This window comes from Lagopus muta, chromosome 1, assembly GCF_023343835.1.
Source record: "Lagopus muta isolate bLagMut1 chromosome 1, bLagMut1 primary, whole genome shotgun sequence".
Lineage (NCBI taxonomy): Eukaryota > Metazoa > Chordata > Aves > Galliformes > Phasianidae > Lagopus > Lagopus muta.
Window position 1 is genome coordinate 127,578,435 of NC_064433.1, and position 14,521 is coordinate 127,592,955.

A 14,521-nucleotide genomic window follows, 5' to 3' on the forward strand; every position below is an offset into this window, starting at 1 on the left:
AGGAGGAGGTTACCTGTTATTCTTTGCAGAAATATGTAAGGACACAGCTTTTTATGGCCTGCGTCCATCAGCAGAACTGATAGGAAAACTTCAGCTGCCTTCAAATGCAGAGGTTGTCAACTCCTGAAGTTCAAGCAGAGAGTAAATAAACATTTCCAGGCAATCAATATCTCAAGCTGGTGTAGTAGATTGGGCTCTGGCAGAAGTGAAAACTATCCTCCATAGTATTCTGTGAAGCAGTCAAAAAACCAGGTTATTCACACTGTCTACTGCCGTTATCATCCTTTGGCACTGATGAAAAATGCAAAGTGGAAAGATGCAGTGCCTGAGCTGTGACTGTATTAGATAGCCGTTTTGCATCAGCGGTTGCTTGGTGATTAAATAAAATAAAAAGGCAAGCATAATCAAGTGTCTCATACCTGCAGCAGAATGTGTCAATAACAGCATCTCTGTAGAGGTGGCAAGTGATAAGAGCATGGAATGACTTGGGAACACAAAATAATAATGACTTAACATCACTGCATGACTAGACAAACAAAAAAGATCCCTAGGGAGCCCACTTGTCCACAGGACTTTAATATCAACCCAAGAAAAGTCACAACCATCAACATTACTTGCTGATAAGATAGCTGTCTGGCACAGAGAAAACTAAAGATTTTTGAATATCAGCTTGTACAAATGATGTTACATGAGCCCAGAACAGAAAGATGAAGATGCTTAGAATAACAGTGACTGCTCTGGGGACCGTCACCAAAGCCTCCAGGACTTGGGCTTTATAAATCGGCGTCCAGAGTTCTAGAAAGGCTGTTTTTTGAAGACATTGATAAGATCATGACATTGTCCTTGTACCCACGTATCTGTCTGCAGTGGAGGATTCTTGGCCACGTATACTCTGTCAGTCTTGTATGTGTAGTAAGAACAAAGATTACAAAGGACCCAACAACATACATTTTAATATTAAATGTGTAAACTAACTAAAAGGTGAAAGTATGCTAGGCCTTAAAGTAAAAGTATGTTAAACAGGTCATCTGCCTCAAAAGATGTGAATAACACAGAGGAGGAAAAGGCTTTTCAGACTCTTTTCTCTTCAAGGGATAAAACATTTAGCAATTGAAACACCGCTGCAAGTGTCTGTAGAGGGCAGTGGAGCAAGCTTCCTGTTGTACATTGCCCCAAAAAAGTCAGCAGAAGACTGTCGGGAGCTGGGCATGGGTATGAGAGCATGGCACATACTTCCTTTTTTGCCTCCTTATTTCTGAAATAAAAATTCACACAAAGAATGATGATGCTTTAACACGGGATGCACTAAGCAAGCCAACAGCTAAGATCTCCCTACCTGCTGTTAGTTTGTTTCTCTAATGCACAGAATAGAAGGCAGCTAAGCCTGTTGCATTGAAAAGACTTACTCAGTCTGATATTCAGAGGATGGTGAAGAGTGGGCTCTCCTTACAACAGACATCCAGCTTCCCTTGGGTTTCGGCTGCCCACTCAAGCCAGCTGCTGCAGGGAAGCACGGGGAGGGCGAGAGGAGCAGGTGCCCGACAGAGCCTCCAGAGGGAGATGCTGCCCCACAGAAAGGCTGCCCTCCTCAGGAACACACCTGTGGACACCGAGCCTCTGTGCTCCCCTCAAGATGGTCAGTGAGGTCCTGTCCTTTAGGGAGATGGCTTTGGCAGACTGCCGAGGTCTAGGCATGAGCAAAGTGCCGCTTTGAATGATGGCTTTGGCCACAAAAAGCAAAAACACTTTAAAGTGGCACTTCTTTGAAGTAGCTGAACATCTGGATGCAACTGGTAATCAAGACAAGTCAGTGTATCGGTTCCCTCTGCAAAGAGGATCTCTGCAGCATGGTGTGGGGTGTGCCCAGCTCTCTGCCCCATGGTGGCCTACTGAGGAGCACCTGCTCTCTGAGGAATACCGTCTATGTTTTTGGGGATTGTGTCACTGAGAATCTTTGCAGTGGAGCATGTGTCTGCTATTTATGTTTTCCTCAGGTGTGAGCTGTTTGCTGAAGTTCTGCTCAGAAGCAGGAATATCATTGCCTACTCAGTCGTTTGGCAAAATGCTGAAAATCCCACCATCAGCAGTCAGCTTTTCAATGTGAGTGTGTCCTCACTAAATGCATTTGCTCAGATAAGCTTGTTAAGCTATGGAGACTGACATTTGCTCCTGTAGAGAGCTGCCTTTATTTGGGAGAGTTATCAGATATTAGAATGATTCATCTGCTACTTCAGGATGGCAGCTCAGTTGCACTTCAAGTCAAATCAAACAGTTGCTGTTGGCATGTAAAACAGGGAAGGCAGGCAGACTAAGAGGAAGGACACCTTATAATTAAAATCAAGCTTTATCTTATGCCTTACTTCATTAGACTACTGAAGAAAATAGCAGTTTTTACTTCCAAATATTTAGACACTGCAAGTAATATTCAGCTATAGCAACACAGCTTTAGAATAAGCAAGAACTAATATTACAGAAGGAAGATTAGTCAAGTATTTTTGAATTTTCTTAATCTTCAGTGGCAACATAATCTTTGAAGAAATTCAGTGCGTGTCTCAAAACTTTGACGTGGGCATAGTCATGAAGTGGCAGCTGACCCACAAGTTGCCTAGCTATTCTTTACCATCAGACAAAGTGGAAAAATGGGTTAGAATGATTTACGCAGGGAAAGAGATAAATGCTAATTTTCTCCAGAAGATTCTAGTTTCTGTGGTGCTTAGGAAAGTAAGGAAGCTTCTTTCTCTCTCCACTATAAGCGATCCACTTACCGTGCCTATACAGCATCAGGAGCAGGAAGCATTTTGCTTTGTCCTGATTGCCAATCCAGAGTGATCTCTTACAGGGTATGAGTAGTAGTGTGAAAACCCAATCTAAGAGATATTTTTGGTTATGCTGTAGGAAATGCAGATTGCAGCGATGCCTTCTGGCATACTTTGTGGCTGATAGAATATCTTTCTACTGTATGTGGTAGAGGTGCTCTCTCTTGATTTTCCCAGAGATATTACCTCTCTTTCAAATCACAAGAAAGGCAGCTGCGGCTCCACCTCCTCCCAATGCCTTAAAAACGTTGATAGCTCTGTAGTTACTGCACTTCCAGACTGTACATGCTGTAGGCATGACAAGCTTCTCTGTTAAAAAACACATTCCCTGTATTCACTCCCACCCTTGGCTCTGCACAAAGTCCACATTCAGAATGAACTCTTCCTTCCACAGGTTTCTGTATGAAATCAAAGCTGCACTTTAATTGTCTGAGTTTGCAGCACGCCAGAAATGTAGCCACCCGACTGAGCGGTGCAGAGTATTTGTTGTCTGAGATGGAGCATGAACTGCAGTGTACATAAACCTTGAGAACTGAAGCATAGCACTGGTTAGAGTAGGTGGAATATTCAGGAATAATAAGTATATTGTGTTATGGATTTGCATGGAAGATATTACCAAATGCAGTAGTTGCCCTTAGAAAATAAGAACAATAGCTTTTACTTTGTTGGGTATTTTAGAGTGAAAAGAATTTAATTCTTCTATCACTTAATCTGGAAATCTGACATTTCTACAACCAATGACAAATGAATTCCCAGGCATATTATTTAAGCAGAGAGGTAGCTGTTATCTTTTTGAAATGTCAGAATGCTTGTCTGAGGAATACAGATCCTCCTCTCCTGTAAATGACATTAAGTATGTGATAGCAAGATGCACATGGTCACATAAAAATCCTTTGTGCAGTAAACAACTCTGAGTCATAAATCATCACTTCATACAAATATCCAAAAAAGTTTTCAGCACGTTTTTGTCTGACCTTTTAATAAAGGCAGTGGCACTTCTGCCAACTGATTTTTGCTCATCTCTCAAGAGGTTAAAATGAAGCAGCAGTGATTTCTTACTACTGCTTCAGAAGGCTGTGGAAGGAAAGAAAATACTTAATCAAAACGCATAGCTTCAGGAAATTACCGACTGCTATTATGAGAATAACTGAAAATATTTCAGAATCCCCCACCGTTACAAATGAGACTGCCTGCCAGTGTACCATTTTAATGGTAATTTCAGGAGGAGACAAAGACTGACAACACATATCATGACAGGGAGATAGAGCTGCATCCAGAAAGAGCATTTTCAGGCAGGAAGCAGTGGGAAGAGTTTCACAGTTTCTTTCAGATAAGAAGCATAAGCAAAACGCAGATGTGGAAATTAAATTAAAACGCAGCATAAAAAATTGTCTTGTAAGTAACTTACTGAAAAAACAAAACAAAACAAAAATCCCCCACAGAATGTACCTAAAAATTGTAGTGGGTGTGTTTTCCCTTTGTCATCACTGCAGCTTCCTGTGGCTTTGACAGTAAGGAACAGTAAGGAACCAAACACTGTTAATGATTTAGTATGACGGTGATTTAGTAAGCTTTAGCAGGGGGCCATTCAAGCTCCCCATCCTCTGATGAACTCTGCAAAGCTGTGCATCTTCCCAGCAGTGGGTGCTGCATGGAGGCGCATGGAGATCCTCACAGCGCCTATGACTGCATCCCATGAGCTGCCACATGGTGTGGTGTACTCTGTGAGTGTGTGTGTAGTTGGTACGTTCACCATGATGGCAGGCTGCACACAGGGCCATCAGCTTCTTTTTGCTTAGCAAACGGCATGGCTTTCACAGGCTGAGAGGAGCTTTGGGCAGGATGCCTGTTCTGTTTCCACTGTACACGTCAGGCTATGGCCCAGACGAGGACAGCTGCAGTGGCCTGCCAACACTGCCTGGCAGAAGGCTCCGCCGGGGCACGGCTTGGAGCTGGGAAGCTCTTGATACGTTCCTGTTCTTCGCGTTGGTTCCAGAAGATGTCGGTATCTCATGACTGTAATAATACTCAATCATCATGCTATAATTAAGGGCTTTTCAGTTACTCGTCTGTGTAACTGATTACTTTGGGCTCAACCCGCTCATGCTGAGCTTGCTTGGCAAAATTCCCACTGACAGCAGTACAAGAAGGATCGGGCCTTCTCTTAGCCATTTCCCAGTACTATTCAACATTGCCACCCTTTTGAGACTGTTCACAGTGGAGATTAATTATTTAGACCCTTAATTCTTGGGATACTAAAATGGCACCATAGAAATAACGTGCTGATTCTCAGAAGCCAGTCTGTTCTGGTCATTGCTGCTTCCCAAGAATATAGCACACACACATATACAAAAAAAAAAGGTATGAAAAGGCTTGAGAAAGATTTTGTTTGAGAGTCTGAAAATGTTCAATTTTTGAGGCATGAAAAATAGGAAGGAAGATGAAAGATCTTGTAATGTGGATAGTAAGAAACATCTTTCAACACTGACTTGCTTTCTCCTACTACAAAAAATGACAATCAATTAAGCAATCAAACCTTAAAAGAAAGCTTCAGAACAGAATACATCCATTGATCTATCTGTTGTTTTAAAAAACAAGTCAGCATTTTTTCCCAGGTCTTTCCATTAACTGTAAGGGGACAGGATACCCAGATTTGTAGTATCTGAAAAAAACACCGAATGTTTATAGGGATGGCAGAACACTCATGCTGTGCACTATACAAGCTCTTGTTTCTAAAGATTAAAAGAGCTTGTTTTTTGAGATTCTGAAATCATTGCAGCCCCAAGCCTGGTTTGGAGGCCATGCTGCTGAAATCCACCACTTGGTCACAAGGTGGAATGAAGGAGCCTGGGCACAGCATTACCGGGCACCTCTCCTTCAGTTAAGGGCATGCTGCAGTTCACGCTGTTGGGTAATGCGCACTTTGTTGCCACACAGCATTTCTCTTTCCTTCCTGTGAAGTTTTCAACGCTGCTGACTGTCAGAACAGCAGCAGCAGAATAATCTGACGTGCAGAAGCAGATGAAGGGATGCAGCAGTGCTTCTCTACCTCTTTATCTCTCTGAGATTCATTGTTGCTCTTTCAGGTAGATGGCACGGTGCACCACTGTGTTCTACACTGAGTTCTGACATAGAGCATGTGTGTTTCTATAGATTCTTAACCACCTTTCTTACATATTATGATCTGCAAGTGCTTTTGGAAAACATCCATTGTTAAATGGTCACCTGGCTTGTAGATTTTTATGGCTGTACCTGCTCTAGTAGTAGTGTACCTCCACAGGAACAGGCTGCAGGAACCACTTGGGACTATGTCTCATTTGATGGCATGGCTGTGAGATCAGGGGAGCTTGGAGGATGTCTTCTCAGGCACGGTTTTGCACAGTGTCAGGTGGGCTGCATCCAGAGGACCACTCCATGGTCCGGATGGCAGCACCAGTGAAGGTGCACCCTCTACCTGCATTCCCATGTGCAGGCATTGCGTTTTCAAGAATCTACTGAACATCTGGTGTTGTGCATGGTACTGCAGCCAGGCAGCCTGTCCTCCCACCAAATGTTCTCAAGAGACAAGAGAGCCTAAGGAACAGAGCACAATTCAGGCCTGTGTTGACTCTAATACCAGCTCTCCCCTTAAATGTGTATGTCTTGCTATCAATAATTTAATCTGTTTCCTTGCCTCACCTGTTTCCTGCCTCACCAATGAGAATTCAGTTCTGCACATCAGCCCAGAGATGTGAAGGTCTCTGTGTAACAAGGCACTTTAGAAAAAAAAAAAAGAATTGTAGTAATAAAGCTTCTCTCTCATCGCTCTGCTGGAAAGAAGGGAGGAAGGAAGGAAGAAAGAAAGAAGGAAAGAAGAAAGGAAGGTAGGTAGGTAGGTGTGGGGAAGTCTCTGGACTCTTGGGATCCGCTGGAGACACAACAGCACACTAATGTGGTTAAAAGCTCTTAGTCTGCTTTATTGTTAAGCACTGCTCTTTGTACATGTTAACAGAGCATTCTACAAAACACTCTTCAACCCTTCACACAGGCACTTATCCAATCAGAGCCGTGAGACATTCTTTCTTCTTACAGAGGTGTCCTTGGTTCTCATGCTGTTTATCTTGCTCCACAGCTGCTGCTCTGAACAGTTTTTCTTGTATTCCCACAATTCCCCCTTTTTTGTTTATTAGCAAACTACTACCATACTATAAAATAATAACACTATATTGATAAAGTAATCATTATAACTCAATCAAGGCCTTGATTGACAATACTCTAAATGTGAGAAAGGAGACAAGGCAAACATAGCATAATGACAAGAAATACTATTAATCAACTAAGAAGAACAAACACGTGTTTGGCCTGCAACTCAAGTTTCTGCAGCCTGGAAATAAATCCCTGAAGGTCCTGTTCTGTGTTAATCTCTAACTGGTTAGAAAGAAGTCTTCAACTTTCGTATATTTTGATATATTGATTTTGAATGATCACTAAAACTTGTACAACAGATGCTTTTAGAGTGCTCATGATCATTGCCTTTGGGCTAATAGAAAATTAATGGTCGTACAACTTTTTGCATGTCAGATAGAATCAATATAAGTGGGCAAACATGGTAAAGTATCACTAGAGGCATTATTACTTACCTTTGAGAAACAACAACCTGCAGAAAAAGACAGAGAAAACATGGTGGTGACGAATGTGACAGGCAGTGCCAGCAGGGCGTCCCCTGTTTCAAGGTGCACTTTTCGTCATCCATCACAGATTGGAGGGAGGGAGGAAGGGGGTGAAGGAGGGAGGAAGGGAGAGAGTGAAGGAGGTAGTGAGGGAGGGAGGGATGGAAGGGGGAAGGAAGGAAGGAAAGAAGGAAGGAAGGAAAGAAGGAAGGAAAGGAAGGAAGGAAAGGAAGGTAGGAAAGAAGGCAGGAAGGCAGGAAAGAAGGAAGGAAAGAAGGAAGGAAGGAAAGAAGGAAGGAAAGGAAAGGAAGGAAGGAAAGAAGGCAGGAAGGCAGGCAGGAAGGCAGGCAGGAAGGCAGGAAGGCAGGAAGGAAGGAAGGAAGGAAAAGACAAACTGCTTTATCTGGATACAGTCTGAGAGAAGAAGGTATGAGAGGTGTGAAAACTTAGCTGGTAGAATAATAGTGGGTGAGAAAGTTTGCTGCCAGCAAATAATTTTTTTTTCAAAATGCAAACATTTCCACAGCGCTGAAAATCTCACCCCAACATCTATGTTCATCATCCAAACATTCTGCTTTGTGAATTGAAGTGTTTAATTTTCCCATTCCTTTCATGTTGACTTTGTAATCATATTAGAATACCAAATTAAATATTAAAGTATGCTCCTGCTAGATGCTGTGGAGACTGATATGATATATGTAGGACAGTATTTTGACATTACCTCTATTTAATATCTAAGAGCAGCAAGTTTTCAGAATTTTCTCCGAGAGGAATGTGAAATTTTAATTCTGATTCAGCATTAAAAAAAAATCCTGGAATGTTAGAGTTTCCCTGAACATGGAAGTTCTTACCAGCTGTGAAGGCAGATAGAGCAATGGCAGCTACAGAGTGCAAGCCTATGTAGAGTGGTCTGTTGATATTCATAACTTATGCTTTCCATTTGAGTAATTTTCCTTAATTTTATTTTCTTCTTGTGTGCACCACTGAAACAAGTCACATTTATTCTAAATAGCTTTCGGTTATTTAAATCCTGTGCTCTATTGTTTTGTACATCACACATCTCAGCAGCGACATCTTAGTAAGAGTGTCTCTAATTTTATAAGCTAACATTTGTTTTACATGTTCCTCGTTGGTTAGGCTGTGAGTGTGGAGAAAAAAAACCCACAGATGTGCAAACAAAAATAGGTATGGAAATTTGTAACTTTTCCCATAAACCATTCAAGAATAAGCTCAAATCTTTTTCTTTTTTTTCTCATCTGTGTTATCATAGAATCAGAACCGCCTGTGTCCAGAGATAGTCCCTAGTCATGTCCCCAGGTCAGAGCTGAAATGTTGAAGGCTGAAACCCAGACATCTGGCCCATTTTTGTGGTGCTGTAGTTGTGCCTGCCTGCTCGGCCGGGGCTGTGGAGGTTGGTGGCATGCTCTTCTTCTGCCCTGTGGTGTTTCAGATTGTGAGGGCAGTCGTGCTTCCAGTTACACCTGTGCAACCCCACTGTTGTTTAATAGAGTTGTACAAGTGTAATTGAGGATATAATCTGCCTGCAGTTATATGGAATCACATGATACTTTTTATTTCTTTCTTGCTGTTTCTGAAGTCACTTTCCCAGAAAAACCATGGCTTTGCTGCAGTGGGACTGTAACACTTGAAGGACTAACATCAGTAATTAAATCTGAGACTCAAAGGTGGTGTTGCAGACATTGCTGATGGAATAGAAGAGGCATCTGCAGCATTTGCATTTTAGTTACAGCTTCTTTCTTTTCATTCTCATGAAGTCTGCCCCAGCTGCACACAGGGAGGTCAGAGCACCAGGAAGAACCATGGGGATTCAGAAGGTGGAAGTCCACTCTCAAATCCCTCAGAGAGACCACTGAACAGAAACAAGGCCCTTTTGTTACAATAAACATAGAATATAGCTGCGGTTTTGTTTGCTGTTTGTGCAGATCCAGAGAGGTGCTAAGTTTCTCCAGCCTGGCCTCCCTCCCCAGCCTTCTCTTATGAAGATAATCACTTCTCTGCCCTTTCTTTTCATTCTGCAGAAAGGCATCCAAAAATATCCAAAGCCTACAGAGATGTGTCTCATAGTTTTGCTAGGCTTTGAGCCTTGTCCTCAGCAAGTTAGCAGAGAATACTCTCAGCTTGAGCACTTTACATACATCTCTTGCATGTATCAGCTGCTGCAAATGGCAGCAAGTCTGTATCCTTCATATGGCACCAGAACACATGGTCATGGAGGCACTTTGTACAGCCATTCTCATCTTCTTTTATGGCACAGTGACACAAATAGTGACAGGTGGAGATGGGACTTCATTTCAAAGCTATAATTTCTCTTGTACTTGGCCACATCAATGGAAGGGAAATGATTCGTAGGGGTTTTGCCTTCTGTACTGCTGTGAGACAAAAAAAAAAGCTTGACAGCAGGTATCCATCTTCATTGCTGATATTTTGATTGGAATCTGTAGGTGCTAAGGATGCAGAAGAGAGTAATGATGTCTTCACAATATTAGGAGGTGAAGAAATACACTGAAGGAACTGGAAGAATCTCAGGGAAAAAAAGAGTCAGAAAATTAAGATTACTGTCAGGAAGCCAAAGTCTGTTTGCTGACTACTAATTTGTCCAGAGAAGTATTGTCAGATAATTTCCACTGACCTTAATAGATATATTTGCTTCTAGATGTTTCTTGGATGCGAATATTTTCAATGAGTTTCTTTGGTGTGTAAATTAAAAGAATGCTGGCAAGTAGGCAAAGCCTAAAAGTTTGCAAATAAATCAGTATCATAAAATGAAGAGACTTTTCTCTGCTTTATGGAACAGTGATCCCGGCAGGGACACCTCTGCCCTGAGGAGTCACTGCAGAGTAGGCTTGTGAGGATACTAAGTACAGGGGAAAGAAATATGAACAAAAGCTCTGAAGAGAGCTGACAGAGGTAAGAAAACAATACAGTAAATGACTAGATAGACGAGGTACTGTGCACTAATAATCTAGATCAGTTCGTGATTAGTGGCTGCAGGCTATCAAGAAATGTATCTTTGGGGTATTGAAATTTATTGTCTCTCTGGAAGATTTGTAATAAATTTTAAGTTAGCGATGTTCCATTGATGAGTAGCAAGCTTAATTGAAGGTAAAATTATTTATTTTGCGGATATGATGCTGATACTGCAAGAAGAGCAAAATTCCCCTTTGTGCAAGAGGTCTGAAAGCAGTAAAAAATAACTTCTTGTTGAGTACTAAGAATGATATGGGATGGACCCTCTGCAAGGGGGTGAATGATTTCATTTACAGGAAGCAAAGCAACCATATATAAATTGTTTGTGCTTTCTATTGGAAGAGCTTCAGGATATATAAATGGAAACTAGTTGGTCTGGGAGTTAAAAAAAAAACCCACAAAATGTATGTGTTAAGTAGGACCATCATCCAGCACAATGATCAGAAAAAAAGACTTGAGATTTGTAGAAGAAAAATTGTTGAAACTATCAGCCTAGAACATAGCAAAGAAAAGCAAACAAGGTAACACATTGTAGCAGCACATAGAATATAAAATGAAATGGTAGCTTCAGGTGAGCAAGAAAATAACAGAGAGCACGTCTGGTTCTAGTAGCATGGCAAAAATATTTTGCTTGGAAGAACCTGAAGTGTCTGCACACTGCAAAGGTGGGTTCAGTTTCCCTTATGATACATTCTGCAGGATGTCTAACTGTGTGTGTGTACACCAAGGCTTTGCTTTCAGAACATTATGATGACTGGTATTATGTCTTTTTAGAAACCCATTGTAATAGCTAATGTGAGCGTGCAGAATGACTCAGCAAAAGCAAGGGAGAAGTAATCAGTGTGGTTTTCCCCCAGCAGGAATAAATCATTGTAACTATAAATCAAAGAAGTTATTACAGGGCTCAAATGGCTCTGAAAATTCCAAGCAGCAGTGGCAGATAATTAAAGAGAAAAGGTCTGGGTTGAGACCAAGCTTTACATTTAAAAAGTTTCAAGGACCCATTGCAAAACCTTTGTTTTCTTTATTTTTTTTTCTCCCTCCCTCTCTCACTCCCTCTTTCGAGTGTCATGGAACAGTGATCTGAGAAAAGGGAAGTGCAGAACAAAAATGACTTACAAAGCACCCTCAGCAGAGCGGGGATCTAATCAAGGAGGAGAGGATGTGGTCCCAGGGTAAGCATCTGTCAAGAAAATGTTTGGGTTGGAGGGAAGGCAGATGTTACCCAAAACAGGGCAGGCAGCAGACTGCTCCTGGTCATGATCCAGGTCCATCAGATGTGCTTATCCTGCTGCTCCCTTAGAGAGGTGCACCAAGGCTGGTGCAGTCATCACCACCCATGGCTTCATATGGCTACCAGGCCTGCTTGGGGCAGGGAAGAAAGCCATGGGGCCAACCAGTTCTGTGCAGGCCTTAACACAAACATCATCCTGTTTGCTTAGTGCTTTAATCTCTTCCTAGTTTACATCTGCGGTTTTGCACTGTAAATACATGAGATGTCCTCTGTATCAGCACTTCTTTCTGTGCAGCAGTCTTGGTTACACTGAGACTTGGACTCTAGATTGGTCTAGTTTGGTCAACTACAGTTGGATTAGATGATCTTAGCAGTCTTTTCCAACCAACCTTAACAATTCTTTGAGACACACTATCACACGCTTCAAACACAGAGTATCTAAAGAAATCGTGACAGATTGTGGTGTCTTGTGAACTCCCTCTGAAGAGATGGAAAAGATCTCTCATGCTAAACAGGAAATGAGTAAGAGACAAAAAAAGAAGTATATAAAATAGTTAACTACTTTAAAGAACAGCTGGGATTTTTTTTCTAATATAATACATGAGTAAGGGGATAAGCAATGAAGTTAGAAGGTGGAATATTAAAAAACTTGAAATATTTTGTCACTGAATGTGTGTTGTTAGGCTGTGAAATGCAGCACAACTAGAAGAGAATGAATTAAACTGAAATTTAATTGAGTAGTTATATCTGCTATATCTAAAGAGACCGTTAATAGTGGTAAGACAAAAAAATGGATATTGCAGCTTCAGAATTTTAATCCAATCATTATTTAATCTCGGTATAATAAGTGAAGATGAGGAGGAAGGTAGGATTTACCATATAGGAAATTGTCTAGTAAGATGTTAAATTTCCCTCTAAGATATCAGGTGCTGGTCATTTTAATGGCTGTATACAGACCTATGCTGATCTTGGATCTCACACGATGTGGCTGTTCAGTGCTCAGTGTCTTCCCCGAGCTGCAGCACACAAGTTCATCCACATGCATTTCTGAAGCTGAGTAAAGCTTTCCTTTGTAACATCATGAATTAAATGAACCTCTTGATTAGAACGGAAGGAGTTAATGATTAAATTGAGGGCAAAACTAAACCTGTACATAAAAGCAGTGATTTCTTTGGGCCTGACTACAGGCAAATGTATGCCTCTGTGTGTAAATAAACTCTATTCTGATTAAGCAAGCAAGTTCTCTTGTATTTAGTCTTTCTATTTAATCAACAGTAATAGGAGAGATAGAATCAGATCCTTGATTGCTATTGATAGCATACTGTAAACAGCTTGTGGAAAGACAATGCAGAACAAGGGCATGATTGATGTTGTGAGAAACAAAACAGCAAGGAACGTCGGATGCAGAATTTAGTTAAAGAGAAACCGGTTTTTACCTTCATTCCTCCTTGAGAAAAAGACCTTAAAGGTAGTGCACTGGATGTTCAGTCTTACTACTAGAAAGCAAAAACCCAACAAAGGACAGGCTGACGCCAGCGAGATGGGCACCAGACCCAACACAGCAGTTGCAGGAAACCCCCTTGTTTTGCAATCAGAAACTCAGCCTGCAAAATCATGAGCATAAGACCATTTATCTTGTATATAATGCATATTTTTGGTTGTTTTCTTTAATCTGAAACAGTAACAAAGTCTCATGGCTTTACATGTCTGATAGATTAAACCTGCTTGCTGAGGCTGGTGACTTCAGTGCGCAGTTACTGGGAGAATTTGCTGTCCACCTATAATTTTCGTTGTGTAACAAGTGCATGCTGTATCAATATTTTCCAAATCTTTTCAAATCAGAAACAATTCTGTAATGTGATTTACACAGATAAAAATCCATACTCTTTTGAGGAAAGAAGTAACAGCATCAGCCACTCCCTTCAAACACTTCCATGTTAAGTCCTGGGTGCGGGAAATGCCACTCCCCTCCTGCAAGCTTAATGACATTTCAGAATGTCATTTAATCTGTCTGTACACATAAATATGCATATACAGTTACAGTAGATGCCTTTTTTATTATTATTATGTGATGTTACATAAACTCTCTATAGTTTAGGGATCTAGAGCTTCCATAAATCCACTTTGAAGCAAGTCAGAGAGCGGAAGCACCGTTTCCTGCTGGGATTTTGGAATAAAATATTCTGCAGTGGTAAAGAAGCTTATTCAAAATGTAACAGTTAACATTCAGTGTGACATAGAGTGGATCACTATGTGATGGCCTTCTGCAAGTTCTGAGGGGAAAAAAAAAAGCAGCCTCATTTTAAGAAGTAGCTTTTAAGATAGTAACTGTTCACTTCAGTTATTGGTTGGTTTGGATTAAGGCCTTTTATTAGATGAAAAATACTCGTTACAAAACAGGCTTAAATCTTAGTTCTAAAAGCTTCTTAGGCATGTGAACCACCTATGTCATTTTATAATGTCATGCTGGTACTTAAAAATGTACTTTTACACACACACACAAAATAATCCAAACCAAGAACATAAAAATAGATGTATCATTATCACAAGCAGTGATATCTGAGTTCTTATTGCCATTAAATACTGAATACAAGAAGCTGATACTACTCAAACAGCAGCAGCAGGTTAGGACACAATACAAAATCTAGCATGGTGAGCAATCTTACAAGCTCTGTTCCTAACCAGCACGACTCCTGGGAACCTTGGCATCATTGATCTGGCTGGAGCAGCCAGTGCAGTGAGCAGTAACCAATTTGTTACTTATTTGTGAGTCTCCAGTGTCAGATTTAAAAAAAAAAATAATAATCTGATCTTTCATTCTGCTCTATCTCAGC